The sequence below is a fragment of the Simochromis diagramma genome, unplaced genomic scaffold, assembly GCF_900408965.1.
Source record: "Simochromis diagramma unplaced genomic scaffold, fSimDia1.1 OVJJ01000297.1, whole genome shotgun sequence".
NCBI lineage: Eukaryota > Metazoa > Chordata > Actinopteri > Cichliformes > Cichlidae > Simochromis > Simochromis diagramma.
This window is the reverse complement of record NW_024386796.1, coordinates 351,727-363,995: the sequence shown is the minus strand read 5'-3', so window position 1 is coordinate 363,995 and position 12,269 is coordinate 351,727.

The window sequence follows — 12,269 nt, the reverse complement described above, 5'->3', positions numbered from 1 at the left end:
TTTATCTTCAGCTACTTTGACACAAAGGCCTCTGCTGTGACGCTCACACCTTTGATAAAGTCTCGCGTGTGTCAGCTTCCTTTTAATAGATACAAAAATATGTAAATGTACTGATCTGAATTATAATATTTCTGACTGTCAAAATTTCCCAGATTCAAATCGAATCGAATCGAATTAAATCGAATCGTGGATCGAATCGATTCGGGACCTTGTGAATCGGAATTGAATCGATTCTAGAAATCAGTGACGATACCCAGCCCTAATTAAAACAGGCACTTCACAGGTCATGTGACTGTAATAAATGCATAAATAATGCATCTTTGGACCTTTACATGTGTTCCAGTGTTCATGTGATCATGTGAATATGTTCATGTCAACATGTACACGTGATCACGTGCTGTTGCAGAAAATGATCCTGCTGCGTCTGTCACTCTGCCGCAAACACAGAACACACCTGACCACCTGATTGACCAATCACATTCATTCCCTCTGATCTGACTTGTCGCCTCCTTCATCAGGCTGTGGGACAGGAAGCTTTCATGTTTCCATGGATCCAGCCATCACCTTAGAAACAAACAAACAGCAGCACTAAGCACACTTGGGTCAAAGTGGAAAACTTCCTTTGCAGAACACCTCTGTGAACACAGGTGTGGCACAAGCAGGAAAACAGACAATGGGTGGAAGCAGTACTGACCAAATGAGAGAGATTTCAAAATAAAACAGGAAGTGACAGAACAGAAATCCCACACAGAAGATTTTGGGCTAGAAGGATTGTCTGATATCACACTGATAATTGAAATGAAGCAAAGGAGCAGACGAAGCATTGTCATCATGATTCAGCAGTGACAGGGATGAAGGAGAAACATGGAAAAGTCTTCACAGTGGGTTTCATTTTATGGACGTATTAAAAGAGTGTTTTGTGAAGCTGAGTGTGTGAGCGCGTAAAACTACTAACACTGCTATCGCTAATAATAACAAGCCGTCGTCTCCGGAGTGCTCTTCATGGCCGTAAAATCATAACCACAAGGAAGCTTCAATTAAAATTTCCGTCCGACAAATTGAGTTTGTTTCTCTGCAGGATAATTAGAGCCAAGTGGAGGAGAAGGAAAGTGAAGGAGAATCCACACGAGCAGGGCTGGGATTAGAAAGCAAATCCCTCTGCAGCGTCTCCGTCCATCCATCTGTGTGTCTGCACGTCTGCCTGTCCTCCACAGCGCCTCCTCCTCCTGCTCATCTGTTTATGAAAAACAGCAAATTACAGGATATGAGGGCTGCTGATGTCTGGGGAAATAAGCTTTGATTGTGCTGGAGTTAGCGTTCCTGTTTACCGCGAGCGAGGCAGCTGCTCCGGCCCACCGCCCGGTCGCTCGGCACAGACACAGGCGCCTCGGCCTCCACACGCACCTTTGATATTCAGGCTTCTTCAGGTGGAGGATCTGCACTTGTGTGAGTGGAGGTGGTAAGATATTCCCATTGATGTCGCTCATTGATTTGGACCAGAGCGAAGCATCGAGCATGCTCTGATCCAAATCAGCCGTCGAGTCCTGAGCTTCTGTCTGCTCACAAACATTTTAAAAATCAATAGAAAAAAATAAAGAAAAACAAGAAGACGCTGGTAAAACGCAGACTTCGGGCAGACTTCAGGCGGACTCCTTCCAGCTCCAACCTGCTCCAACGACATGAGGCTGCAGCTGAGGTCAGCTGTGCGTCCTGAGCTGCCTTTACCTCGCAGGCTCGGTTAGGGTTAGGGCCCGAGCCATCCTCGCCACCTCCTCCAGCCTCTTCTTCATGGGCCGCCACTCTGTCTGCTGCCACTGGTTCTTGTTGCTGACAGGATTCATCACTGGTTTAGGAAGTGTGGACTTCCTGTTTGTGTTCCAGTTCAGCAGGTCTGTGAGCTCCAGACTTTCCTCATCTGGACTAACATTTCTCCTCAGGTCCTACTGGTTCCTGCATCAGCATCAGACCCAGCTTTGCTGGACTGTCATGTTGAAGGAGTCTGCTTCTTCTTGGGGTTCATCATCCGGGTGTCTTGATGCTCAATCATCCAGAGAAGGTTTATAAAGTTGGGGAAACGTTAACCACCTGGATGATGGTGGAACATTTCTCCCACTGAAAACGTTACGTCCAAATGAACAGAATCCACTTTTTGGGATCCAGACAACTCACCTTCAGAATCTGTGACGTAAGTCCCACCTGGGTGGAAATGTTGAGCAGGCATTAAAACTACGAGGTCTAATCTAACAACCTGTGATCATCCAGCTGATTTCCACTTCATCCAGTGCCTCATTCTGCTGGTGGTAGTCCTCATGATCCAGTCAATAACCAGGAGGAACAAAAACCAGTCGACTGCCTTTCACAAAGTCCAAAACCATTTTTCCAAGTCCCTCCCTTCATGTCAGGAACCTCAAAAGCAAACGTCTGCCTCACCGAGTCCCACAACAGAAAGGCGCTGTGGAGCAACATCAACAAAATCACAGCGGTGTGGGTCCAACGGTCACAGCGACGACCTTAGACCTCCAGAGCAGCAGAAACGTTGGGCTTCCTCCGAGCTCCACACTTGTGCAGATGCTCCAGCCTCTTTAAACATGCTGGAAAAGGTTTTTACTGTGAGAGAAAATGACTGAAAACATTTCATCTTTCACACATTTACTCCAAACACATTTCCAGCCCGTCACAGTGGCATTCACCGGCTTTCACTAAGTCACTGTTTGCTAAGTAAAAAAGCAGCATCTGGGTCTGCAGGCAGATCAGATGTAAACAGTAGATTAGGGCACATGTATACAGCTCACATTTTAAACAGCAGGAGCAGCAGCACCACCGCTTCCACACGGAGCCTGAAAAGAATGAAATGCATGAAATAAATAAATGTATGAGCACTCCCGTCTCGGCCGGCTTTGTGCCGTCGCTCTCTCGTCGGTATGGAAACAATAAATCGGGGCAGAAACTTTAACGGCTGCAGAGGCTCGATATTAAATCACATCAGCAGATGTGATAAACAGAGTTTCATAATGCAGAGGCTTCATTGGATCCTGTGAGCGCTCCCGTCGGAGGAGTTAATGATGGGAGAAATGGATCAGCCTCTGCACTGTTTACTCACTGTGTCGCTGTAATGACTGCAGCACATCAGAGCGGCTCCGACGCCACGACAGGTGAAATGTGTGTGAGCCAAAGCTGGAGATATGGCCCGTACGGCATTCACATCAAAATGAATGTTTCCATATAAAACAGCACTCAGAGCGAGCACACAGCTGCTGCTGTATACTTTAAAGACAACCAGTCTGTGGTGGATAAATCCAGAACAATCATCTGGATGGGACACGTTCAAAGATCCTGCTGCCTGCTGAATGCGCTCCGTGACCCCGAAAACACGCCTTCGTTGGACGAAGCTTCCAACTGCAAAGCCCCACACCTGCAGTTCTTCTGACGCCCAGCAGAGGCAGCAGTGAATCGGTCACCATCGAGTCCCATGTCAAAATTAACATGCATACAGCCAGATACACAAACTGTTCTGGTCCCTAGAGATAATTTCCCCCTGCATAACAGCTGTTGGGAGGAGCATGTCACCTCTGCTGGACAGCAGAGGAACTGCAGCTTTGGTGTGCCTGGGCTCTGTGATGGATTACACTCCCATAGAAAGTGATCTGATTGCAGGAGAAGCTAGCGGTGTGTGAAAGCTAGCAGGGGGCTATGTGGCTATATGAACAGGTCAGACAGGTTAATCAGAGGTCAAACATCTCCATCTGGAGTTCAGACCACCCCTGTAAACTGTGCTTGTTGGTCTGGAAATGACAAAATCGAGACCTCGGGCCTCATTTCCTGTATACATGACGCCAGAAACACCTCTGAAAGGTCTCCAGTTCTTAAGCGCCTCACCTGTTTCTCTGAGAGTGAAGAGAAATCATGATTCATGAATCATGGTGAGAAATCATAGGCTTCAAACTTTCCTTTCTGCTAAAGCATATAGTTAGGGTTGGACCAGGTGACCCTGAATCCTCCCTTAGTTATGCTGCAACAGACGTAGGAGCCGGGGGATTCCCATGATGCACTGGGGGTTTCTTCTTCACTCACTTTGGCCTTTTCTCAATTCTCAAGTGAGTCCGTGCTCGTGTACTCGGCGAGTCCAGACTTGGCGAGAACGCGAGCACGGACTTGTGATTTGTACACTTGGAACACCAGCGTACTTGATGATGTCTCAGGTCTGGAGTTTTTACTGCCTCTTAATTTCACTGTGAGTAATATGTCATGAAGCTTAACTTTGATCACAGCCAAACCGGTTTACTCAGGAACAAATAAAACTGAAATACACCAAACATTAACATTTAGAAGTGATCTAAGTGACTTACATATCATGTTTAACCTGAGTGGGGGGGTTGTAAACAACGTGCCGGGAGTCCGCTGTTCTCGCCGGCTCTAGTGACCCTCGACCTCGCTGTCTGCTGTGGAGCTGGCGGGTCACAGACGTCTCCGAAAACGTCGGAGCGCGTTTGGAAATATATGATATCTTGATAAATCGAGCAGATATTTGAAGTTCACACAGCTACATTCTCGCCTGAAAATAACTTAAAAGTTTATTTTGTGACCCAGAAAGAGTAATATTTAAAAGCCCCGCTCGTCCGCCATTGCCGCGTTTGGAACGAAATGCATTCTGGGATGTTTAGCTGTACCAACTACACACAAGTCACCACCGATGCATGCTCCATAAAACGGGCGGAGCGAGAACACATCCGGGACTTTTTCGCGTTCTCGGCTTGATGCGTACTTTGAACTGGAACAGTACTTGGTCTCCGACTGATGACGTATCACGAGTACACGAGAACGCAAGTATGCACAAGTACGCATGTTGAGACAGGGCCCATGTCTTTATCCTGTCTTCCTTCTCTCACCCCAACCAATCACAGCAGATGGCCCCGCCCCGCCCCTCCCTGAGCCAGGTTCTGCTGGAGGTTTCTTCCTGTTAAAAGGGAGTTTTTCCTTCCCACTGTCACCAAAGTGCTGCTCATAGGGGGTCATGTGATTGTTGGGGTTCTCTGTATTACTGTAGGGTTACTCTTTGAGGTGACTGTTGTTGTGGTTTGACGCTGTATAAATAAAATTTAATTGAATTATCCATCCATCCATCCATCCATCCATCCATTCATCCATCCATCCATTCATCCATCCATCCATCTCCTCCTCTGCGCCTCACACAGACATTATCACAGTGATTAACATTATTTAACACATAATGTCTCATTTTATCTGAAATCCACTCATAATTTAATCTTTTGTGTCTGAATGAGACTCGTTCTTTATCTTAATTCTCATCTTTGCTCTGTGTGTGTGTGTGTGTGTGTGTGTGTGTTTTCTTAATGCAAATCAGCTCCCTGCTGCTGTGTGTCAGAGAATAAGAGCGAGCGCACATCATCATTCAAATCATATTTTAAATTCAAATCATCGCCTGTGTGCTGGAGCTCCAAGCTGTGTGTGTGTGTGTGTCACTATCCCAGTTCTAATCAGATTACAAACCTTTGTGTGTGTGTGTGTGCGTTCACAGCAGCTGCTGCAGCTGAAGGGTCACCTTGAGCTGAAGATGTGAATGACAGAAACCACGAGCGAGCAGCGTCCTCGCGGGAGAAAAGACTCACACAGCAGCGTAATTATCCTCTCAGCCAGAATTCAGCAAAAACCAACATTAAGACAAAATCCAGCAGCATTCAAGTCACAGCCTTAAAACACTCTGACGCTACATTAGATTATTTTACATCCAGATTTTTATGACTTATTTGCAGATTTAGGTAAATGTATCATGTTGCTTGTTTGTGTTGTAATTCTGGGTTTGGTTACAAGTTTGACAGGTGTTATGTGTTTCTTCTGGTTTCTTTTTGCTTGTTTTGTGTGTCTTTGTGGTGATTTTCACTCTGCGCTGGTCTTTTTGGTTAGTTTCTCTGGTGTCTGATTTTGGTGGTTTCCTGTCAGAGCCCGGCGGGGAACAGGAATAACCCCAAAACAGCTAGAAACATCCCAAACTACAGCTGGGCAGGAGTAAGGAGTCCAAAAACAGGGAATTTTCAAAGGAACACAGAACAGGACTCACAACCACAACAGGCAACACATCAGTGACAATATTTATGTGAGATGACGAAGACAGCTGAAACTAGTTCAGGAAACGAGACAAAGGAACGCTAACACAGAACCCAGAGAAGAACAACTACCAAAATAAAACAGGAAGAGACACAACAGACACGAGCGAGGCAAACACAGGAACTCAAGGCGTGAAACACAAACCAACCAAAACCATGATGTGCGGCTGAAACCTGAGCATATAGAGATAAATCAACCAAAACACAAACAGACAGTTTCCTGTCTCCTCAGGTCTAATTTGTGCTGATAGCTTCTCTCACACTTCTGTTTCTACTTTCGACTCTGTTCGATTCTATTTTTTAATCTAAAATGCTAAAATGTTGTGGTTAGTGTCTTATCTTGGATGTTTTCGGCCTCTCTTTGGTGTGCTTGCGTCTGATTTTGAGGGTTTTGGAGGAAATGTTTGAGGTCTGTTTTTGTGCAGTTCTGGTTGAGATATTCTGCAGTGAATACCAACGGCCTTATCACTGCCAAAGCTCCAGTGACTGCAGAAACTACCAGCACAGACGTGCACACTATAATTACCCTCTCAGCTGAAATCTGGAAAATAAGGCCATTATTCAGCTAATGACCCCATAAAACAATAATGGTTCTTTAATCACAGCCTCTGTCATCACACAGGAAAACATGCTTTTATTTTGCTTTAAATACAATTAGTGAAAAACAGGAGAAATGAAAACGACACTTCAGTCTGAGATGTGATTAAACATTAGTCCCTTAAGATTCATGGATCTCCTTTTACCTGCGTTCAGTCGTTCGCTCGGAAGAACAACTAACACTGGCCTGATGTGCAGCCACATCTGGACATCAGGCAGTTTATGCTCCATTATGATCTGTGAGCCCCCACAATACCACAAATAAAGGCGCACACACACACACACACACACACACACACACACACACACACACACACACACACACACACACACAGCCTCTCTGCTGTCACATTAAACCTGCTGACTTTCTCTTTCTGCTCTCTGGGTCACAGCGTCGGTGCGATTCAGCCGATTGATTTCCAGCTCTAATGTCATGTGATCATTGTTTACTTATTGATCCATCTGTCTGTGACTCTTTTTTATTCAAATAATCTGACTAATTAGCCAGTAAGTGCTGATAAATGCCTCTGCTAACAGCTCAGGGGGGAGAAGTGTCAGCGTACCTGTGCAGGAGTCAGCGGTAGTTAACCAGGGTGATGGTTCCTGGTAATTTGTGATTAAACTGTGTAACCAGCTGCTTTTCAGTGCCTAACCATGACCAGGGAGTGGAAGTGAGGTGAACCAGGCTCTTGGAGCAGGATCACAGGTCTGCAACCAGGAGACGAGTTTACAACAAGGTGCAAACCTCTGGGTGCACGCAGGAACAGGAAGGAAAGGTCAGGCTTTAAACCGTCTAAAGAGATGCACAGGTGTGGAAAATCTCTTTGTACAGGTGAAGCCGAGATGAAGCTGTGTCGGAGTGATGGAGAGAAAGGGTGGAGAAGACAAACTGAGAGGATCTGAAGAATCCAGTTTGTAATGTGGGTTGTTTTCAGTGGTTGAGACGAGGAGGCAGAAACAGCAGCACACCACACTGGCCCAGCACACCTTTAATAAACACAGTCATCACCAGCCTTACGAGGCTGCCGTCGTTCAGGAAGCCAGCGGCGTTCACACAACCTGTCTGTTGCTTTGAGTGAGGGAGGTAAAGATATGAGGTCCATGTGTGCCAGCACGCTTCTCCCACACTCTGCTGAGGCCACGGGCGCATACTGGTGACATCACTAAACATTAGCTTAGAGAGACGGGGTTGTGGCGTGGGCTCCAATGTGGGGGAGGCGGTGCTATGGCGTGGGTGGTGTTGTGGCGTGGACGGGGTTGTGGCGTGGACGGGGTTGTGGCGTGGGCTTTGGCCGTGTTGTGGCGTGGGCTCCAATGTGGGGGAGGCGGTGCTATGGCGTGGGTGGGGTTGTGGCGTGGGTGGGGTTGTGGCGTGGACGGGGTTGTGGCGTGGGCTTTGGCCGTGTTGTGGCGTGGGCTCCAATGTGGGGGAGGCGGTGCTATGGCGTGGGTGGGGTTGTGGCGTGGACGGGGTTGTGGCGTGGGATCAAATGTGGGGGAGGCGGTGCTATGGCGTGGGTGGTGTTGTGGCGTGGACGGGGTTGTGGCGTGGGCTCAAATGTGGGGGAGGCGGTGTTATGGCATGGGCGGGGTTGTGGCGGTGGCTTTGGCGTCTCAGCAGGATGAAGCGTGGCGCGTACAGCGCTCTAGTCTCTCACATTGAGCTCCACAGAGCAGACGACGGCGAGCCAAATCAAAGTGCAGCAGCGGCACAAGAAATGAGATTCATACAGTCAGTCAGCTGATCTCAGGCCGGCACAGCAGCTTTTCACTGATTAGATCCAAACTGAAGCGGAGAGCCTCAAACCAGCACAGTGTGCGGTGATTGGTTAATGAGCGTCCAGTGACGCAAAGCTGCAGGTCAGCTGTCCTCTGTGATGGAGCAGGACAGAGGGTAACGTGACGATGACTGTAGAGCGAGGGGCGTCTGAGGAGCTGCTCGTGGAGCTTCTGTGCAGCGTTTGAACCTGGACTGAAACAGCGCTGAAGCGTTGGTCTTTGCCCGTCTTCCTCTCGTCCTGCAGCTCTTTCTGAGCGTCACGCTTCACTGCGAGCAGATCTGAGGTGAAGTTAAATGGAGGCGATAACAGGACTTCGGCGTGCTTTTATGAATCAGAAACGGCTCAATAAAACAGTTTTATTCCCGCTCTGCGTGACCCGAGTCTGCCTCGTGCAGCCTGCAGCGCTGCTGTAATAAATCCAGCATTAAATCTCTTTTTACAGTCCCATTTGTCTTCCTGTAAATGCACCGCGATGCTTTCGCTGACTCGACCAGAGTTAGGTGATTTAGCAGTTGACACTTATTAGCGGCGGGGGTGTGTGGGGAGGGCGAGCCCGGGAAGACCTGAACCTTTGACCTCTGGCTGTCAGTCTGTGCTCCGTCCCGCGGGACCAAACGCCACACATCCGCCCGGGCTATCCTGAGGCTGCAGCTCGCCGTCCCTACGAGACACACTTAAAGTCCCGGGAACATTTCTGCTGCCAGCTCCAAATCCCCGCAGGGCTGAGAGACGCTGAGCGCTGTTCCCAGAAGCCTCTGAGGCAGAGATAATGGAGGGAGGCAGAGATCAGTGAGAGGTCAGAGGTTGGGAAAGAGAAAAGAAGGAAGATCGACCTTTGACCTTTGTAACCCCTCGCTATAATTAGATTAATCTGGCTCAGATGGCTGCTGCAGAGGTGAGTACACACACCAATGTGTGCTGTAATGTCAACATCAGGGTTTACAAGGACCGCCTCACTGCTGCCTCTGTTGGACATTTTCTTCAGTTCGGCTGTTGTCTCCTGTGTCAGGTTTGTTAGCAGAGACCATTCTGGACGGTGCCGCGAGGACGTGCCTGAGAGCTTTGCCAACCATCCTCCCCGACCTCCTGCTTACCGGCACCTTGTTTCCTAAATATTTATCCCCTCATTTCATTCACACGCATGCCCTCTCTGCCCTCTGTCGCCCTTTTTACCCCCCCGTCTTTCTTTCCAGTTTATCCTCCATCTTCCTCCTCAGGTGTTCCTCCAGCTCTCTGTTGTTGTCTTGAAGACTCTCCTCACATTTGAACCTCTGTGAATCCATCTGTCTGTTGCTTCTCTTCTCTTTAGTGTCAGAATCAAAAGTGCTGTATCATCAGATCCACCAGCCTCAGCTGCATCTGAGGCACTCGGTTAAAATGCAAGATATTTTCCTGTAAATAATTGTCAGCTCCTCTCAGCTCATGAAAGCGTTTCCATTTGCTCGTCTAAACACTTTGTGAAGCTGCGTTTTATCTCTCAGACGAGGTGGTGTTCGTTTGACTGCAGTGTTCCACTTTGTTTGGATTTAACAAAAAGAGGATGGGAAGTTTTAGATTTTTTGGCGTCCTCTGATGCTCAAATCATATAATCATAGGTACACGTGCTGCATCTAACAGTTAGTTTTATCCATTTCATTATGCTGAAAGTTAATAAGTCACATCGTCTGTAAAAAGCTGGAATAAAGGAAAAATTTAATCTATAAAGGTTTTGTTTACTGACCTTTTGGATGAGTAACAATCCTGACACATCAAGTGAATAAAAACCAAACGTGGATAAGATAAACCACTCGTCTCAGAGGAAGGTTTGCATCTTGCTCGTTACGTGGAGAAACTGGGCTGAATATGTTTACTTACTTCCTCCGACTGTGTTTACTGAGTCGCTAGGCTTCTCAGTGACCTGCCTCATGATTCATGTCATTATGTTAAAAACAGCCCATCAAATTAAACTGGACAAGAACTGAAGGTCTACAGAAGTTTGAACTGCTCAGGTACTTACCTAGTTTTAATTAGAACCATCGACAGGTCAGAGTAACTCATTTCTGATTGACGACAGTGACTTGTTGTTTTCAGTGAGCAAGCACTGCTGTTAGCCGCTGATATGTTTTTTAAAGTGGATGATTTAAAGTGGGCAGACTCAAACTTAGCAAATAAACCCCTGTGATGTGAGACTGTAATCAAACTGTTGATCAGAGAGAAAGTAGTTCAAAAGATTTAGGACGCTAGACTGCAATGTTAGCCAGCATGACGTTAGCTTGTAACATTGTGATGTTGTTTAGCCATCTCTCGTCAGCCATCCAGAGATGGAGGGTCGCAAGTCTGATCTCCTGACAATAAGTTATGTTCATGATGGGCTTCTTATGTCAGAGCCATTAGAGGTTTTTTCACCTTCTTCTATCTGAAACAACAGGATCGCTATTAAAGCGCAGCAGAAAGTAGGCGTGGGAAAACAAATAGCAGCCATGAGTTAATGAATGTGATTGCAGCTGCAGTCCAATATGGTGGACAGCTCTAGAGTGATCACATGCATAAGACAATAAAGAAAAATTGGCCATAAAATTAAAGTTAAATTGATTTACATTAAAAATAAATTATGAAGCAATGACAGGTTATAAAAAAACTATTAAGAATTAGAAAAACTCACAATTAGGATGAAAGTGCTTAGTTAAAGCATCACCAGTGAAACAATACAAACGATAAAATGTCAAAGACCTTAAACTGAACTTGTACAAAAGTAAACTAATTTTGTGTTGTTCTGTTTTTGTTGTGTTGTGATTTTTGGTTTCAGAGCAGCATTTAAATGAGAGTTGGCTCATCACAGATGGAAGCTTCACTTTAACACCGGCTTTTTAAAGGCTTACCACAAAGATTTGAGTGTTTAAGCTCTGAGCCCGAGGGACGGACACAAGGATGGAGGGAATTAAGAACAGAAAGAGAAGTCAGCAACACAAACAATAAAACAATACAGGGCAAAAGAAAAGGAGCACATGAAAGGGGAAAAAATGGAAGAAATGTGGAAAGACTGATGAGATGGGAGATATAGAGCAGATGGACCTGAGAGAAGAGAAATAAAATGAGGGAAAGACATAACAACGGGATCAAAGACCAAACAGGACATCGCTCAAGAGTGACCGAGGACTTAATGGATGCATGATGGATGATGGATGGATGGATGGATGGATAATGATGATGGATGGATGGATAGTGAAGGATGGATGGATGGATAATGATGGATGGATGGATGGATGGATGGATGGATGATGGATGGATGGATGGATGGATGGATGGATGGATGGATGGATGGATGGATGGATGGATGGATGAGAAACTAGTATTTAAATGTTGCCGAGCTGATTTGTGTCCCTCCGTCGGCCTCAGCTGACTCACCTCCACCCATCTGTTCCTCCATCCACTGCTACAGCTCCAACAGTTAGTCAGACTCAGATCTCCGAGGAAGAGGCAGAATCCTCCTGGATCTGCTCTGTCTGCTGAATCACCCGCAGGCTGTCCTGCTGTCATGTGACTCTGTGTTCTGTGTGTCATGTATGTCAGAGCCGTGTTCACGCTGCATACCTGAGGATCAGTATGATGACAGCAAAGCTCACCTGGATGTGAAACCTGTTGATTGTTGGCTAACAGCTTGTCTCTCTTTAAAATACACTCAGTTATTCAGTATGACCCAAAATGAGTGGCTCCCTCATGAACACTTCAGGAAAGTGTTTACAGAGGTCAAAGGTCAGAGAGCTGTTTTTCACAGACGTTTGTCAGAGAG